The sequence below is a fragment of the Mus musculus genome, chromosome 5 (assembly GCF_000001635.26).
Source record: "Mus musculus strain C57BL/6J chromosome 5, GRCm38.p6 C57BL/6J".
Taxonomy (NCBI): domain Eukaryota; kingdom Metazoa; phylum Chordata; class Mammalia; order Rodentia; family Muridae; genus Mus; species Mus musculus.
In genome coordinates this window covers 64876053-64894640 of record NC_000071.6, presented here as the reverse complement: position 1 = coordinate 64894640, position 18588 = coordinate 64876053, and the positions used below count along the sequence as shown (strand labels likewise).

Genomic DNA, 18588 nt, shown 5'->3' with positions numbered 1-18588 from the left:
TGCGCCTCTGGTAGAACAGCTCATCTATGAGCAAGCCACAAAGGAGTGCCGAGCGGCCATAGCCCCAAGAAAGAACAAAGGCTTACAAGACTGGCTCAGGGTTTGTCGAGAGCTTGGGGGACCTCTCAGCAATGCAGGTTTAGCGGCTGCCATCCTTCAATCCCAAAACCGCTCCATGGGCAGAAATAATCAGAGGACATGTTTTAACTGCGGAAAGCCTGGGCATTTTAAGAAAGATTGCAGAGCTCCAGATAAACAGGGAGGGACTCTCACTCTTTGCTCTAAGTGTGGCAAGGGTTATCATAGAGCCGACCAGTGTCGCTCTGTGAGGGATATAAAGGGCAGAATTCTTCCCCCACCTGATAGTCAATCAGCTTATGTGCCAAAAAACGGGTCATCGGGCCCTCGGTCCCAGGGCCCTCAAAGATATGGGAACCGGTTTGTCAGGACCCAGGAAGCAGTCAGAGAGGCGACCCAGGAAGACCCACAAGGGTGGACCTGCGTGCCGCCTCCGACTTCCTATTAATGCCTCAAATGAGTATTCAGCCGGTGCCAGTGGAGCCTATACCATCCTTGCCCCCGGGAACCATGGGCCTTATTCTCGGCCGGGGTTCACTCACCTTACAGGGCTTAGTAGTCCACCCTGGAGTTATGGATTGTCAACATTCCCCTGAAATACAGGTCCTGTGCTCAAGCCCTAAAGGCGTTTTTTCTATTAGTAAAGGAGATAGGATAGCTCAGCTGCTGCTCCTCCCTGATAATACCAGGGAGAAATTTGCAGGACCTGAGATAAAGAAAATGGGCTCCTCAGGAAATGATTCTGCCTATTTGGTTGTATCTTTGAATGATAGACCTAAGCTCCGCCTTAAGATCAACGGAAAAGAGTTTGAAGGCATCCTTGATACCGGAGCAGATAAAAGTATAATTTCTACACATTGGTGGCCCAAAGCATGGCCCACTACAGAGTCATCTCATTCATTACAGGGCCTAGGTTATCAATCATGTCCCACTATAAGCTCCATTGCCTTGACGTGGGAATCCTCTGAAGGGCAGCAAGGGAAATTCATACCTTATGTGCTCCCACTCCCGGTTAACCTCTGGGGAAGGGATATTATGCAGCATTTGGGCCTTATTTTGTCCAATGAAAACGCCCCATCGGGAGGGTATTCAGCTAAAGCAAAAAATATCATGGCAAAGATGGGTTATAAAGAAGGAAAAGGGTTAGGACATCAAGAACAGGGAATGTCCAATAGTCCTACTATGTGTCAACTTTATGTACAAGAAGCTCTTTTGCCAGTGAGGGAACAATTCCCCTCTTTAATTTTGCTCCTTTACATGGATGACATCCTCCTGTGCCATAAAGACCTTACCATGCTACAAAAGGCATATCCTTTTCTACTTAAAACTTTAAGTCAGTGGGGTTTACAGATAGCCACAGAAAAGGTCCAAATTTCTGATACAGGACAATTCTTGGGCTCTGTGGTGTCCCCAGATAAGATTGTGCCCCAAAAGGTAGAGATAAGAAGAGATCACCTCCATACCTTAAATGATTTTCAAAAGCTGTTGGGAGATATTAATTGGCTCAGACCTTTTTTAAAGATTCCTTCCGCTGAGTTAAGGCCTTTGTTTGGTATTTTAGAAGGAGATCCTCATATCTCCTCCCCTAGGACTCTTACTCTAGCTGCTAACCAGGCCTTACAAAAGGTGGAAAAAGCCTTACAGAATGCACAATTACAACGTATTGAGGATTTGCAGCCTTTCAGTTTGTGTGTCTTTAAGACAGCACAATTGCCAACCGCAGTTTTGTGGCAGAATGGGCCATTGTTGTGGATCCATCCAAACGTATCCCCAGCTAAAATAATAGATTGGTATCCTGATGCAATTGCACAGCTTGCCCTTAGAGGCCTAAAAGCAGCAATCACCCACTTTGGGCGAAGTCCATATCTTTTAATTGTACCTTATACCGCTGCACAGGTTCAAACCTTGGCAGCCACATCTAATGATTGGGCAGTTTTAGTTACCTCCTTTTCAGGACAAATAGATAACCATTATCCAAAACATCCAATTTTACAGTTTGCCCAAAATCAATCTGTTGTTTTTCCACAAATAACAGTAAGAAACCCACTTAAAAATGGGATTGTGGTATATACTGATGGATCAAAAACTGGCATAGGTGCCTATGTGGCTAATGGTAAAGTGGTATCCAAACAATATAATGAAAATTCACCTCAAGTGGTAAAATGTTTAGTGGTTTTAGAAGTTTTAAAAACCTTTTTAGAACCCCTTAATATTGTGTCAGATTCCTGTTATGTGGTTAATGCAGTAAATCTTTTAGAAGTGGCTGGAGTGATTAAGCCTTCCAGTAGAGTTGCCAATATTTTTCAGCAGATACAATTAGTTTTGTTATCTAGAAGATTTCCTGTTTATATTACTCATGTTAGAGCCCATTCAGGCCTACCTGGCCCCATGGCTCTGGGAAATGATTTGGCAGATAAGGCCACTAAAGTGGTGGCTGCTGCCCTATCATCCCCGGTAGAGGCTGCAAGAAATTTTCATAACAATTTTCATGTGACGGCTGAAACATTACGCAGTCGTTTCTCCTTGACAAGAAAAGAAGCCCGTGACATTGTTACTCAATGTCAAAGCTGCTGTGAGTTCTTGCCAGTTCCTCATGTGGGAATTAACCCACGCGGTATTCGACCTCTACAAGTCTGGCAAATGGATGTTACACATGTTTCTTCCTTTGGAAAACTTCAATATCTCCATGTGTCCATTGACACATGTTCTGGCATCATGTTTGCTTCTCCGTTAACCGGAGAAAAAGCCTCACATGTGATTCAACATTGCCTTGAGGCATGGAGTGCTTGGGGGAAACCCAAACTCCTTAAGACTGATAATGGACCAGCTTATACGTCTCAAAAATTCCAGCAGTTCTGCCGTCAGATGGATGTAACCCACCTGACTGGACTTCCATACAACCCTCAAGGACAGGGTATTGTTGAGCGTGCGCATCGCACCCTCAAAGCCTATCTTATAAAGCAAAAGAGGGGAATTGAAGAGATTTTACCCCGAGCACCAAGAGTGTCTGTGTCTATGGCACTCTTTACACTCAATTTTTTAAATATTGATGCTCATGGCCATACTGCGGCTGAACGTCATTGTTCAGAGCCAGATAGGCCCAATGAGATGGTTAAATGGAAAAATGTCCTTGATAATAAATGGTATGGCCCGGATCCTATTTTGATAAGATCCAGGGGAGCTATCTGTGTTTTCCCACAGAATGAAGACAACCCATTTTGGATACCAGAAAGACTCACCCGAAAAATCCAGACTGACCAAGGGAATACTGATGTCCCTCGTCTTGGTGATGTCCAGGGCGTCAATAATAAAGAGAGAGCAGCGTTGGGGAATAATGTCGACATTTCCACTCCCAATGACGGTGATGTATAATGCTCAAGTATTCTCCTGCTTTTTTACCACTAACTAGGAACTGGGTTTAGCCTTGATTCAGACAGCCTTGGCTCTGTCTGGACAGGTCCAGACGACTGACACCATTAACACTTTGTCAGCCTCAGTGACTACAGTCATAGATAAACAGGCCTCAGCTAATGTCAAGATACAGGGAGGTCTCATGCTGGTTAATCAACTCATAGATCTTGTCCAGATACAACTAGATGTATTATGGCAAATAGCTCAGCTGGGGTGTAAACAAAAGTTTCCGGGATTGTGTGTTACTTCCATTCAGTATGTTAAATTTACTAGGGCAGCTAATTTGTCAAAAAGTCTTTTTCAGTATATGTTACAGAATTGGACGGCTGAATTTGAACAGATCCTTCGGGAATTGAGACTTCAGGTCAACTCCACGCGCTTGGACCTGTCCCTGACCAAAGGATTACCCAATTGGATCTCCTCAGCATTTTCCTTCTTTAAAGAATGGGTGGGATTGATATTATTTGGAGATACACTTTGCTGTGGATTAGTGTTGCTTCTTTGATTGGTCTGTAAGCTTAAGGCCCAAACTAGGAGAGACAAGGTGGTTATTGCCCAGGCGCTTGCAGGACTAGAACATGGAGCTTCCCCTGATATATCTATGCTTAGGCAATAGGTCGCTGGCCACTCAGCTCTTATATCCCATGAGGCTAGTCTCATTGCACGGGATAGAGTGAGTGTGCTTCAGCAGCCCGAGAGAGTTGCACGGCTAAGCACTGCAATAGAAGGGCTCTGCGGCATAAAATGAGCCTATTCTAGGGAGACATGTCATCTTTCAAGAAGGTTGAGTGTTCAAGTGTCCTTCCCCCAGGAAAAACAACACGGGACCAGACCAGGACCCCTTTGGGTGATGAGCCTGGGAGGAGGTTATGTGTACGGCTCCTTTACCTACACACTGGGGATTTGACCTCTATCTCCACTCTCATTAATATGGGTGGCCTATTTGCTCTTATTAAAAGAAAAGGGGGAGATGTTGGGAGCCGCCCCCACATTCGCCGTCACAAGATGGCGCTGACATCCTGTGTTCTAAGTGGTAAACAAATAATCTGCGCATGTGCCAAGGGTATTTTACGACTACTTGTACTCTGCCTTTCCCGTGAACGTCAGCTCGGCCATGGGCTGCAGCCAATCAGGGAGTGATGCGTCCTAGGCGAAATATAACGCTCCTAAAAAAGGGGACGGGGTTTTCCGCCATTCTCTCTCGCTGGCATCTCTCTGGCTCTGCGCGCCCTGCGCTCTCTCGCTGCCTAAAGATGTAAACAATAGAGCGCGCTCTGCGCTTTGGCGCGCCGGAGCTCTGGCTCCTAAAGATGTTATAGGGGTGGCTTTCGCTTTTGGGGCTGGGGGTTTGCGCTCCTAGCTCCTGAAGATGTAAGCAATAAAGTTTTGCCGCAGAAGATTCTGGTCTGTTGTGTTCTTCCTGGCCGGGCGTGAGAACGCTATTAAGACATGGCAGTATCCCCAGTTTGGTAACAGTTTTCAAAACACATATGGCTTGCAAATTTTATTATTACTGTGTATCTGTGCATGATAGAGGGGGTGTGGCACACACTGTGGTGTATGTGTAGAGGCTGAAAGACAACAGTATGGAGTCGATTTTCTCTTACCTTTGTGTGCTTGAATGGAATTCAGGTTGTGAGGCAAGTGGGGTAAATGCTTTCCTCACTGAGCCGTCTCCCTGGCCCCACAGGTTTTTATTATAATTAAAACAACAACAACAACTACACATCAGGGTTAGCTCTCAGCCCTTTCTTATCTCTGCAGCTGGGCAGATTACACAATTAGAATGACCTTCCTCAGAACTTGAGATGCCATCCTGATTCCCTACAAAGCCTGGCAGTGACCGTCACGGCTTACGGCCAGGCAAGAGGGATTGTGTAGGAGCTGAGTGCTACTAACCCCTAGATACACATAGTCTCCAGCCTCAGGGAAGTTCCATGCCGTGCTTTTGCTCAAAGAACGTCACATTCCAGCAGCTGTCCGCTCTGCTGGACCATGGAGTAAAGGCGAAGTGGGTGTGCAAACCATGTACCATTTTGGAAGCTAGCTGAACCACTCTGATCACGTCAGGATGCGCCAGACCTTGTGAACCGAGACTCCTTTCCACTCGCCTCTCACTCATCAAAAATGTGGTAAGGACTCCAGCTGTGATATAATCCAAGCAGATGCTGAGCGGGAGTGGCTCTAACCTATGGCAGATGTTGCCTGAGCTTCCTTTACTCTACCACAGTGGAACACCCAAAAAAAAAGGAGCAGACAGGGCATTGAGAACGAGTGAGAAATCAGATTATCAGGTATAATTTTCCATTTCAAATGAAGAAAGGGAGGCTTTAAATTTTGGCCTTAAGCACCTGTGCTAAGGCTTCTCCTCCCAGACCCTCACCTCTTCTATTCGATTCCTATTCTGTCCAGCCTTGCATGGCCATTTTAAAGGTGAGAGCCCTGCGTCGGTCCCTTGGAATATCCTGCCTATAACCACTCATTTGCAATTTGGACTCTCTATAGAGAGCCTCCCACTGTCAAAGTATCCTGTATTCATTGTCTGATACCCACTGCCCAAAACACACTCTCATTCTATCAGTTACATGCTATGGAGTCTGACATTCAGATCAACCAAAGGGTGGTCCATCATCCAGAACATGTTGTCATGTGAAGGATAGAGGATGAAAGGCATCCAGGATCCTCTTGGTGATTTGCTGGGAAATCACTGGTACCCTGCTGGGCTACTTCTGTGCTCTCAGAGTTGTTTCCATCTGCTCTGCTGTGCCCCTTGACCTGCAGCATCAATTCCCCTTGGGCTGCTTGAGGGACTCCCGCTCTAACGGTGCATCTTGAAGTCCCCTACTCAGGCTACCAAGGGTTTGGATGTCACTTACACTTGAATATCAGTTCCATTTCTTTATTTCGTTGTCATGGAGACAGGCTCTCACTATGCTGCTCTGACTCACTTAGTGCTCGCTATGTGGAACACACTAGCCTTGAACTCACGAAGATCTGGCTGCCACTGCCGCCCAAGTGCTGAAATCAAAGCCATTTACCACCACATCTGCCTGGACCACAAATTTAACAGCTAACTGCTGAGGTGCACCCCACCCCCATCACAAGGCTATGTGATGCTACTGGAGGATAATGGACTCCAGTTGTCTGGTGACAAAGAAACGGCCCAAGACGGGGTCACCAAGGTCTGAGTCAGGGGAATGGAGCAAGCGCTCTCAACCTGCGCAGTTCAACTGCAGCCTTGAGTCCTCCAACCAGAGGCGCCATCTTCAGAGGGTGCCTTGATGCTCCAGCTGCCTCGGATCTAACAGTGAATGAGTGTAGGTTCTAAAAATTAAGTAAAGTGTATGAATGGAAATAGTATCATTTATATCACGATATCATTAATATCAGGGCACTAAACCCATTCTCATATTCCCGAAACAGCTCATCATGACCCGTGATCTCCAGCTACATTCCCCGTGGAGACACCCCAGCTGAGCTAGCTGGGGATGGCTCGCTCACCTACCGGACTTCTGTCTCCCCACAGCTTTTGCCATCCGACAAATTCCGCTGTGGATCTTCTGTTTATCCCACCCCGCTCCCTGGCGTCAGCTGCTAGAATCCAAACAGTTTCAGAGGGACATCTTTGGATTCCCTCATGGGTGTCATCCAGCTGAGTCAGAAACAGGATCTCGCATAACAGCTGCCCCACAAGTAGTCTCTGAAGGAAACCATTCGTCAATGGGCATTGCTGACTCTCTGCTTTCTGGAACTCCAGTAGAGCCTCTGTTGCTGAGGCTGCCCCACTGTGGGGTGCGCCTTTGTGATACTCAAAGGATGCAGAATCTACCCATGGGACATTCTTCCCCTTCAGGAAGTACACTTTTGCTGACACTTTATGAGTTATGCCTTGACTGCCCCGTTATTCCCCTGTTCTACCCCAAGTCTTCAACCTACACACATCCCACAACTTCCTCCTGGGGTATGCCTGATTTCAGGGGTTTGCCCTAGAACTAACTATTTTAGAGTCTGCTGATTATACAAAACACCACATGACTCCCCAATCTAACACCCCCCACCCCGTTCTCACTGCTGTACCAGCCAGCAAAACCTCTGCCACAGGACCACCTGAATTCCCTGGAACATGGTACTATCAGGACTCACTATGTTCTTCAAGCAGGGGGCTCTTGACCCCAACACAGACCCATATGTATCTTCATCTTCCTCCCTTCTTCCCTTAAAGGCTTTCAGGGTTAACCAGCTCCCCGCTGTAGCTTCTGCACTCCTCCAGGGGTCTTCTCAGAGGTTGATGTCCAATCTCCATTAAAGGTTGGCAGCCTGACAATAGGCCGTTCTTGCTGGCTGATGTGGTGTGGGATCACCTGAAGCTGAGAACAAGAAGGATATATATATATATATATATATATATATATATATATATATATAATATCTTGATTTTTTGGTTTTTCGAGACGGTTTCTCTGTGTAGCCCTCACTGCCCTGGAACTCACTTTGTAGACCAGCAATGCACCTATGCACCTGGCTTTTCCACAGACGCTGGGGAGCCAGGTCAGGCCCTTGCCCTGGCACGGCAACCATTTTATAGACCAAGGCCCACACAAGTAACTGTTCTTTCTTCTTCTTCATTTGTATATCATGGGATTCCTAGGGGAGCCCCTGATGGGGGTTCACTCAGATTAAAGCATGTTTTTAAATCAAACTGCTTCTACACGTGGGAAACTATATAACACACACACACACACACACACACACACACACACACACACACACACACGGCCCTGTACTTTCCCCAGGGGACATGCACACAGGGGCAGCCCCAAGAGGAGAATATTTGGTTTATGCAGCTTGACATCATTAGTCCTCCCCTCCCCCTCCCACTGCCCCAATGGCTATGTGACTCGTTTTAGACAAGGCACTGGCAGTGACCCAGTAGCATTCAGTGTGAAACAACTTGTGGGCCAATGAATTGTCTCAGTGAGTGGAGGTGACTGCCACCAAGCCTAACCACCTGAGTTTGATCCCAGGACCCACCTGGTAGAAAGAGACCCGGCTCCTATAGGTTATCTTCTGTTCTCTACATAAATAAATAAATGTGATTTTAAACATAAAAATACAATAATTACTCTGCCAGTTGGGACCAGTTGATCTTGGGACTGGCAAGCTCTTTTACCAAGGAATTTTATTCAATTCCTTGAATAGCTTTCACTGAAACTTGAAAGGGGATGAAATGTCATTCTTGATTTAGTGTCACTGTGGGTTCAAGCTCATGAAGTTCTATTCTCTCCGTGGAGGTATTAGCTGTGGCTGAGAACTCTCTAAACTTTAAAAAGGTATGGCATGTCTTTACCCCGTAATCTGATGTTGAATTTATTTTTTTATTATATTTATTTATTTTTATTTTATTTTATTTTATTTTATTTCTTCTTCCCTCTCCCTCTTTCTCTGGCCCTGCTCTCTCTGGGCCCGCGCTCTCCAGCCCATAGAGTTTTTTAAAATTTGTTTCTCATTACGAATGGTTGTGAGCCATCATGTGGTTGGTTGCTGGGATTTGAACTCATGACCTCTGGAAGAGCAGTCAGTGCTCTTAACCGCTGAGCCATCTCACCAGCCCTAATGTTGAATTTATAATTAATGATTATATTGTCTGCAATTTTCATGCAATAAAATTCAGCCATCATATTTTGATGGGAATCCTATAATATGTTGAATAACAAAACAAAAACTTGTGAATACTGCACATGGGTGTGCTGGGGCCGGTCTGCCGCGAGATGCTCGTGTACAGAGCTCTCCTCACCGTCCAGGGAGAACAGGGAGGGCATACCATATCCTTAGCTCCAGATGCCCTGCTTTTACCCAGTCTGACCAACCCTGAAACCACTTTCCCACCCCCACCCCTTCACGTGTCAGCTCATGCATACAGTTAGAGAGAAGTCAAGAACACCCAGATAAAAGCCCAGGTTTTACTTCCCCGTGTGTGCACAGCGAGAACTGTCTGCTGTAGGCTTTATGCAAATTGGGGGGGGGGGAGAAGACAGAGGAGAACATTACCCCCAGTGTTAATTTACTCTAGGCCTCCAAGAAGTAGGAGCCGTGGCCTTTTGAGTAAGGAGCCGGACGAAGGTTAAACTAGACCGATAAATAGCCAAGAGCCAGCTATTCATATAACTTTGTTTTAAACTATGTTAAGGAAACAAAATGGGAAGAAATGATATGGGAGCTGGGCATGGAACCCAGGGGCTAGACTGTCTAGGATTTGAGAAGGGCTGTGTTTTATCGCCAGCAGCACACGACCAAGCACGGTGGCACACGACTATAATTCCAGGACTTAGGAGAGGAGAGTCAGGAGTATCAGAAGTTCAGGGGCATCCTCAGCTACACAGGAAGTTGAGGGAGGGGGAGGGGAAGGGGAGGGGGAGGGGGGAGAGAAGGAAGGGGGAGGGGGGGAGTGAGAGGGGGAGGGGGAGAGGCAGGAAGGGGGAGGGGAGGGGGAGAGGGGGAGGAGAAGGGGAAGGGGAGGGAGAGGGAGGGGGTGGGAGAGAAAAACCAAATCTAGAAAATAGAAAGTCAGAGTCTGCCAGAGAAGAATAGCAGGAACCATTGATAACAACCTCCTCTCCCTCCTACACACTCCTGTGTCTGCCAAGAAGCAAGGGCCTGCCTGGAGTCAAAGGGCCCTAGTGGACAAGAAGTGGTTTCACTTCACGTGCTATTCCCTGAGAGCCCTTCTCACTTGGGAAAGCAGAAGTTCATGTATTAAAATAGAACGATTGTGCATGTAAGAATAATGCCATCAGCAAAGCGGCTCTTCCTGCTCTAACATTCAGTCATACGGTCTGTGGCTAGCTCTTTCCAGTATGGACTCTGCTGGCATCTCTAGCTTAGCTTTTGACAGGAGAATTTAGGAGTGCTAGCTGAAAAACCTGGCATTGTTTACTGTAAACCCTGTACTGAATTCTCAAATAAATCCTTTGTGCCAGAAAGGTCTAAGAAGGACCCTGCGCTCTGCACAGCTCACCCTGACCAGAGCACCTGCTCAGCTGGTCAGTGCTGGGGTGGCAGTGGGGCGCAGTGTGTGCTGCAACAGGTCTTGGGGATTGGACCGCCCAGGTTTCCTTATCTCTCCCTCTTCCTCCTCCTCCCCCCCCCCCCCCATTGCCTCTTAAAGACAGAGAGCATAGTCCTTTCCCCATCAATTTAGTTTTCCCTCCTTTCCGATCAGGTGTAACAGTAGAGAAATTAAAACTAAACTGGCCTAGAACCAGGGATGGAGTTAATAAAAGATGCTAATCTGAGAGCCTGTTAGAAACACAGCATTTCAGGCTCAACCCAGACCTACAGAACCAGAGCTTTCCTTTCAGCAAGATTGCTCTACTTGCCAGTACACAACAGTTCCAGGAACCCTGGGGGAAAGAAAGCTTTAAAAGAACCTAGGGTTTTTTTTCGGGGGGGGGGGGGGGGGGTTTCCTCTGTGAAATTTTGGATTACAGTGCCATCTTGTGGTCACATCAGTAGTTACACTTGTTCGTTGAAGAGGATGAGCTACCAGAACAACTCAGTAAAGGTCAAAAGGAAAAAAATGAGCAGTAGTCAGAGGTCTGCCATTGCGGTCTCTTTCCACACAGTGTCCATTGAAAATACACAGTTCTTCTCCCAACGGTGCCCTCTCCCCTAATTCAGAAGAGCTGCCGGTGGATCTAGGGGTTTTCTTCATCAGAAGTGGTAGCACACATTCAGGAATTTCGTCCCACTTACACCTTCATGTTTCTAAAACTAAATTATCCTAGAGGGTTAAAAGATCACTGGGTCTACTGAATGAGTTCCAGGACAGCCAGGGCTACTAAGAGAAACCCTGTTTTGAAAAAACCAGAAAACAAAACAAAACAAACAGAGATTATCTAGACAGTGATCCCTCTTTAAGGGTGAGGACTGCTTTCATTTTTTAAATATTTATTTATTTATTTTGTGTGTGTGTGAATGCTGTAGAAACGCCAGAAAGGGGCATTAGTTTTCATTATTGGTGGTTGTGAGCCACCATGTGGTTACTGGGATTTGAACTCAGGACCTGTGGAAGAGCAGTCAATGCTATTAACCGCTGAGCCATCTCTCCAGCCAAGGACTGCTTCATTATTAGAGCTGGCTTTTACTGGGCACCAGCTATGTATCGTGTGCTGTCTAAACTGCTGGTGGATTTACCTATTTGGCCTTCACAGTTCAGCGAGTCAGCCCAGCACGGTGGTACTCACCTGTAGTCCCATCACTTGGGAAGCTGGGGCAGAAGGATGGTCACGATCTACATAGAAAGACCCTTTCTTCAAAACCAAAACAGCAAGAAACAGGCTGGAGGATCTCTGTGAGTTTGAGGCCAGCCAGGGCTACACAGTGAGACTCTGTCCCAACAAATAGACAAGTAGGATGAAGCAGGTGGTCTTTTAACTCTAATCTGCAGGAGCTCACCTGACAATAGCCTTTATCTATATCAGGCTGAGCATCTATCATTTGAAAACCTGAAGTCTGAAATGCTCCAGAATTATTTTTTTTTCCTAAAATGAACTCTTACTCTGTAGCCCAGGCTATCCTGTCTTGCCTCAACCTCCTGTATAGCAGGGTTACAGATGTGAGACACCACATCTGACAAAATCTGACACCCTGAACATCAATGTAATGTCCAAAATGGAGAAGTCTGCTCCTGACAGCATGCCAAAAATATAAATAGGGGTAGAGTGCTTGGCCACCATTTGGATGGCTGTAAGTTTGACCCCCCCCCAAATACCACAAATAATAACAAAAGCAATAATAACAAATAAAATACTGGATAAAGTTCCCTTAAGGCCATGAGTATAGGATGCATTTGAAACTCAGTTCCACTTCCTGTTGCTGTGACACAAACAATGTAGGAGAGGAAGGGTTTAATCTTACCCTACAGTCGAGAGAAGGCCATCATGGTGGGCAGTCGAGACAGCAGGACCTTTAGCAGCTGGTCACATTGCGTCAACAGCCAAAAGGCAAAGAACGGGCCAGTGGGGCAGCTTACTGGGTATTGACACTGGCAGGCAAGCGGGACAGCTTACTGGGTACGGACACTGGCAGGCAAGCGGGACAGCTTACTGGGTACGGACACTGGCAGGCAAGCGGGACAGCTTACTGGGTACGGACACTGGCAGGCAAGCGGGACAGCTTACTGGGTACGGACACTGGCAGGCAAGCGGGACAGCTTACTGGGTACGGACACTGGCAGGCAAGCGGGACAGCTTACTGGGTACGGACACTGGCAGGCAAGCGGGACAGCTTACTGGGTACGGACACTGGCAGGCAAGCGGGACAGCTTACTGGGTACAGACACTGGCAGGCTAGCGGGACGGCTTACTGAGTACTGACACTGGCAGGCAAACCTGGAGACCTGAATCCAATGCCCCAAGCCACACTAAAGTGTGGAAGGAGAGAACCAACTCCACAGTGTTGTCCTCTCAGCTACACATGTACATCACAGCACACCACATGCCACACACACACATTGCACACACGCATAATGCACACACATACACATAATGCATACACACACATTTCTGCCATCTGAATTACATAATGTACTGAAGAGAGAAAGGGTTTATTCTACCCTACAGTCAAGATATGGTCCACCATGGTGGGGGAATCAAGGCAGCATGAGCTTGAAGCAGCTGATGACATTACACCAATAGTCAAAAAACAAAGGATGGGCTAGTAAGATAGCTCTTAATACATCATGCATACACACACGCCATGCTCACACACATATCATGAACACATCTGTCCTACACACATCATACAGGCACACACCATGTACACACATATCACTCACACACATCATGTACACACACATCTTGCACCGTGCACACATACATACCATGGACACACTTGTCATACATACACATCATATGCACACATACACAAACATACACACACCAGGCATACATCCTACGTGCACACACATGTACACACATATCTTGTACACACACATCATATGAAGAAGAAACAAAGGAACAGTGAGTGCCAGTGCCCGCCCACTGTGAACTAGGGCCTTCCCACGTTACTTACTGTAATTGCAATGATCCTCCGGGGGATTGGCCTGAGGTCCCTTTCCTAGATCCTGTCATCACTGGAAGCATAAACATGGACAGTCTGTGTTTAAATTTCCAAACTCTGAAAGAAAATCTGAAAGATAAAAAGCACTTCTGGTTCTGAGCACTCTGGATTAGGGATACTCAATGCGTGTTATAGATGTGCTAATTCATAAAAGGGCATGATTTATGCTTCTACCTTGAAAAGGCTGTTATAGGTGGAATCCACAGCCCATCTGTCTGTCTGTCTGTCTGTCTGTCTGTCTGTCTCTCTCTCTTTCTCTCTCTCTCTCCCATTGACCTATGCACTTCAAGGAGGCTAATTTTCCCCAAACATAGCTCTGTTGCACATCTGGCTAGAGCTGAAAGAGGCTGTGGTAATTGGAAAGTATCGACTAGCTTTCTTGTCACTATGCCCTTTGTGCTCCTTAAACTGGGGCTAGCCTTTTTCTTTTGTTCTCTTGGCTGATTATAAAGAATGATAGTTTAGAAGATGGCCACCTAGTGGCTAAGCTGACCCTTCCGGGGAACCTGGAGAGCAGAGTTAGAGCCCACCTAGACCCAGGAAGACAGCTCCATTAAGTAACAAGAGTTGGGCAGCCTCTCACTCATCACTGCCTGAGTTTGTGACAGTTCAGTGCCTGGTACTCTCCTCTGCAGGGTCTCCCTTCCCCACCCAGCCCCAGGTTCACCTGAGAAAGAGCAGGGTCAGAAGAAACTGCTGTTCATCTTGGCGGTTGTTGTTTCTGCTTAGAATTAAGTCTGTCTTAGAGGGACCTGGGCAGTAGCACAGTGGAACTTGGTTAGTGGGTATGAAGTACTGGGTTTGATATCCAGTCCTGAAAGAAAAAGAACTCAAGCCAGCCAACCAACCAACCAACCAACCAATCAACCAATCAGCCAACCAACCAAATCCCAGCCATTCTCTATGAGGCATTGTTTCTTCCTGAGGGCATGAGTCTGTGCTCTCTATGTTACTGGATAGAGGTGCTCCCAACTTTCTATCCTTCTTCTCTTTCTCCTTTCTTCCTTCCTCTCTTTCTCCTTCCTTCCTTCCTTCCTTCCTTCCTTCCTTCCTTCCTTCCTCCCTCCCTCCCTCCCTCCCTCCCTCCCTCTCCTTCCCTTCCCTTCCCTTCCCTTCCCTTCCCTTCCCTTCCCTTCCCTTCCCTTCCCTTCCCTTCCCTTCCCTTCCCTTCCCCTTCCTTCCTTCCTTCCTTCCTTCCTTCCTTCCTTCCTTCCTTCCTTCCCTTCCTTCTTTTCCTCCCTTCCCTTCCCTTCCCTTCCCTTCCCTTCCCTTCCCTTCCCTTCCCTTCCCTTCCCTTCCCTTCCCTTCTCTTCCCTTCCTCCCTTCTTTCCTCCCTCCCTTCCTTCCTTCCTGGGCCCTACTTCTGCAGTGAATAGAATTATTTTCTAGGGTGGAGATGTAGCTCAGTGGTCACTTGACTAGCTTGGTTTGATCCTCACCAAAGAAAAAGGAACTATTTGGTTTTAGATTCAGTGACCCTTTGATCCTATCTGCTTCCTGCCTGTTTCTCGGCCTTTGCCCTTTTATTCATTCTGTAAATAATCAATGTCTTTCTTCCTGTCCCTTGGTGTTGGGTAGTTTTATGTCAACTTGACACAAGCTATAGTCATCTGAGAGGAGAGAACCTCAATTGAGAAAGTGCCGTTAGAGCACTGGACTGTAAACAGGCAAGCCTGTAGGACATTTTTTTTAAATTAGTGATTGGTGGGGGGTGGTCAGCCCACTGTGGGTGGGAACATCCCTGGGCTGTTGGTCCTGGGTTCTATAAGAAAACAGGCGGAGAAAGCCATGATGACAAGTCAGTAAGCAGCACTCTGCATCTGCTCCAGACTCCAGGTCCCCACCCTGCTTAAGTGCCTGTCCTGACTTCCTTTGATGATGAACTATGATGTAGAAGCACACGCTGAATAAACCCTTTCCTCCCCAGCCATAGTAACCCTGAGACACACCTCGTTTCAACCTCTAGCTTCTCCAGACGCGCCCGTGAGGACACAATCACACATACCCTGAGCCTCACACACACAACTTTTTTTAAATTATAATTTTCTTCTTAAATGTTATGTCCATCTCTTTTTAGGCTTATCCCTAGACATCTTGTTTTCCGTTATGACGACAGACATAAATGTAGTCTTTTAAAATTTTTTGGATTTGAAGTTTTTATGACTGTTTGTGGAAAGTATAACATCACTGTTTGAATGTCAGTCTTAAAATCTTTCAGGGTATTATCCTGTAGTAGCACAGCAGCTGGCCTTGACATAAGCTTCAGCCGCAGACCTGACAGCCAGTATTTTGTACAGTTGCTCTGTGGGGATGTTATTACTGTGACCATCTATGGCTAAGGCATCTGGAGACTCCAGAAGTGCACAGAGGTTAAGTCAATTATTCAAGGTCATAAATGGTAGAGCCAGGATTAGAACTCACTGTAAATTGGTAAGGACCCTAGACAATGATGTCACATTCCCCCTGATGCTTGCCCAGCTCCTCCACACTTCCAAAATGCCTCCAGGGAGTTGTCTATCTATTGTTTGATTTTCTTTTCTCTTCTTTTCAAACAACAATAACAAATACTTTCCAAATCAACAAGCCATCAGTTAGCAATCACGCGGTTAACTCAGAGCTTTGCGGGTGTGAGTATGAGATTGGGAGGGGAAAGTCAGAAGAGGAGGATTCTGCAGGCGAATGGAATCCACCAAGCCCTTGGGGTTGCTGGTGTACTGTGGCCAGGAATTTCATGCATTTCAGCCCTTGCCAAGTCGGGGCATCCTCAGCAGGGCCTGCAAACTCCAGGGAGGCCTGAGAGGGACTGAGCCCTGCCAAGCCCAACAGAGTGTCAAATAACAGGCCTGTTCTTTCCCCACCCTCCACCCCCAGACTCTGGCCTAATCAAAGAGCCATTCAAGCTCCCTCCCCTTTCACTAACTGAGGCCACAGAGGCTAATGCCCCAGGGGCTGAGGCGAAGCAGTCCCACAGGCTCCTGCTTCAAACACACTTGGGTTTGAAACCACAATATACTTGGCTCTCATTTTACACACATTACTTTTTTTTTTTTTTTTTTTTTTGCAAAAGAAGGAATTGGAAGAATGAAAGGGAGAGGTTTTGAGAAATGGCAGAATTCTTTTTTCAGACTAGAGAATGAGGCTAATAAGTGGAAAAACACAACTACTCCTCTGTGCCGGGCCTTGGGGAAGGTTAGTGAGCCAGGGTAATTAAAAACAAATTAAAAGCTTATATCATTTATTCAGTCCCCTTGCATCTCTCAGTCTGGAAGAAAGGAATGGATTTCAGGGAATAGAGTCTGGGAGAACAAAGCCTCTTTAACAATGGGGGCGACTTAAGAAAAGAGACACCTGCTTGTTCTCTCTCAGCATCCCTGTTTGCTTCCATGTGTCAAAGGGAAGCAAGCATTCTGGCGCCCGGCATGGTGTGCCACGCAGATTTGAGTGGTCCCGTATGATTCACTTGAATTTCCCAGGCCGTGTCTCCTTTCTGCAAAGAGCTGGTGAAACTAGACCAGCGGTATCCACCAGTGCTTTCTGAGTCAACAGAACTCCTGTGAAGCCGGCATGAGTGAGCTCTTCTCCCAGGCAAGCCCAGCTGAGCAGTGAATTCTAACAAGTCGGTCCTGACACGTGACACCTCTCTTTGCAACTCCTAGTGGCTACCCTGTGTAGGACTGTCCATGCAAAACTGATGCAAACGTGGCTTAAGAGTTCATTCTTGAACCAAACGTGAGTTACCATGATGCAGAGACATGGATGCTGTTGCTCCAAACAGCGTCCTGCCGTGGAAGGAGTCACGTGAGACTTTACTAGTTACGGAACAAAGACCATCCTGAATCAAGGCACCAACCAAGTACCCTGGCACTTCTCTGCAATAGGTTTCCGCTGCTGTCGGATGGTTTTCTTAGCGTTTGCTTCGATGAGGCTAGTGGTCTGCTAGTAATAGGATCCAAAGGTCATACTTGAGAAGTCAAGGGAACTGTAAGCAAGTCAAAGACAGAGGAGTGGAGCAACTACTAAGGTGACTAACAGTAATCCAAGCTCATGTGGTCAGGATCTGCACCAAGTCTAACTCCACAGCTACAAAGTTCTCATCAGCATTTGACCTTGTAGAATATTAAACAATGACTTGTGCCCCTTCCTTTATTTTACCCTGGGAACTTTCCCTAACAACCCCTCACCCATCTCTTCTCAACTGGCTCAACCCCATGGCCGCCACATAGGTAGGGGTGTGTGAACGTTTCCCAGCAGCACTGGTCTCTCTCAAAAGCACCACTGAAAACCAGAAGAGCATATGTGGCTGGTCAGTACCCCAGGGTCTGCAGCAGTGGCTGCGGACAGGAGGCCAGTGTGGAAGTCACAGCTCACACTTCTCCACGGGTATCTTCATAGACATAAGTGACCTGCTCCTCCAAGCTTGGCATCAATTCCCTGAAGACCATCCCGTGATCTAGATCCTGGCTTGCTCCTTTCCCACATCGCCGGAAGCACCTTAGCTCTTAGTGCATCTCCGGAATGGGGCTGTTGTTAGCTTTTGTGCTCATGGAAAACCCATCCTTTCTCTCATTTTGTGGTCAGGAGACATGGCTTTTCTTTATGAACCCCAGGAGCTGCCAAAGTCCCTGCTCCTCAGAGGTGATGGAGTTTTCCAAAAATGGGAATCAGCGATCTTTCCAGTTTCATAGTCTCTCCTCACTTTCCACTCCCCACCGTGAGGCAGTTTTGCTTTTTATTTTTTTCTGTGCTGAGAACCAAAGCGGGGGAGGGCAGAATCCACAAGGGCCTCAATAGTGAGATCATTGCCAAATGTTTGACTCCTGCAGCTAACTTATAAAAAAAAAAAAAAAAGTCCTGGCTTCTCCGGCTGCTCTCCCTGAAGTCTGTCACCAGGCTGCAAGGAAGCATAAACTGGCCTGCTACACTTCAGTGTGGCATGTGTGTGAGTGTGTGGTGTGCTTGTGTGTGCATTTGTGTTAAGTG

The 18588-nt window shown here is 46.9% G+C and overlaps 1 long non-coding RNA gene across 6 annotated transcripts, besides 1 other annotated feature; it reads right to left on the bottom strand.

The window, feature by feature from the left end:
- Positions 1–6374: 6374 nt before the first annotated feature.
- On the bottom strand, positions 6375–15096 carry Gm31889. Of its 6 annotated transcripts, XR_868453.2 has the most exons (6): positions 14276–14630; positions 13561–13621; positions 12406–12463; positions 8521–8563; positions 7633–7856; positions 6375–6813 (listed from the first exon to the last, which is right to left on the bottom strand). It is a non-coding gene; the product is annotated as a predicted gene, 31889 (long non-coding RNA). The 6 variants fall into 6 exon arrangements; XR_001784867.1 differs by lacking the exons at positions 8521–8563; positions 12406–12463 and adding an exon at positions 15048–15096 and having other exon boundaries at positions 14276–14360; XR_001784866.1 differs by lacking the exons at positions 8521–8563; positions 12406–12463 and adding an exon at positions 14970–15042 and having other exon boundaries at positions 14276–14360.
- Positions 15860–17857: an enhancer, noted in NCBI's record as "VISTA enhancer mm1725". NCBI's record gives its function as "enhancer in: dorsal root ganglion[4/10] | trigeminal V (ganglion, cranial)[4/10] | cranial nerve[4/10]" and the evidence as "EXISTENCE:transgenic organism evidence [ECO:0001131][PMID:17130149]".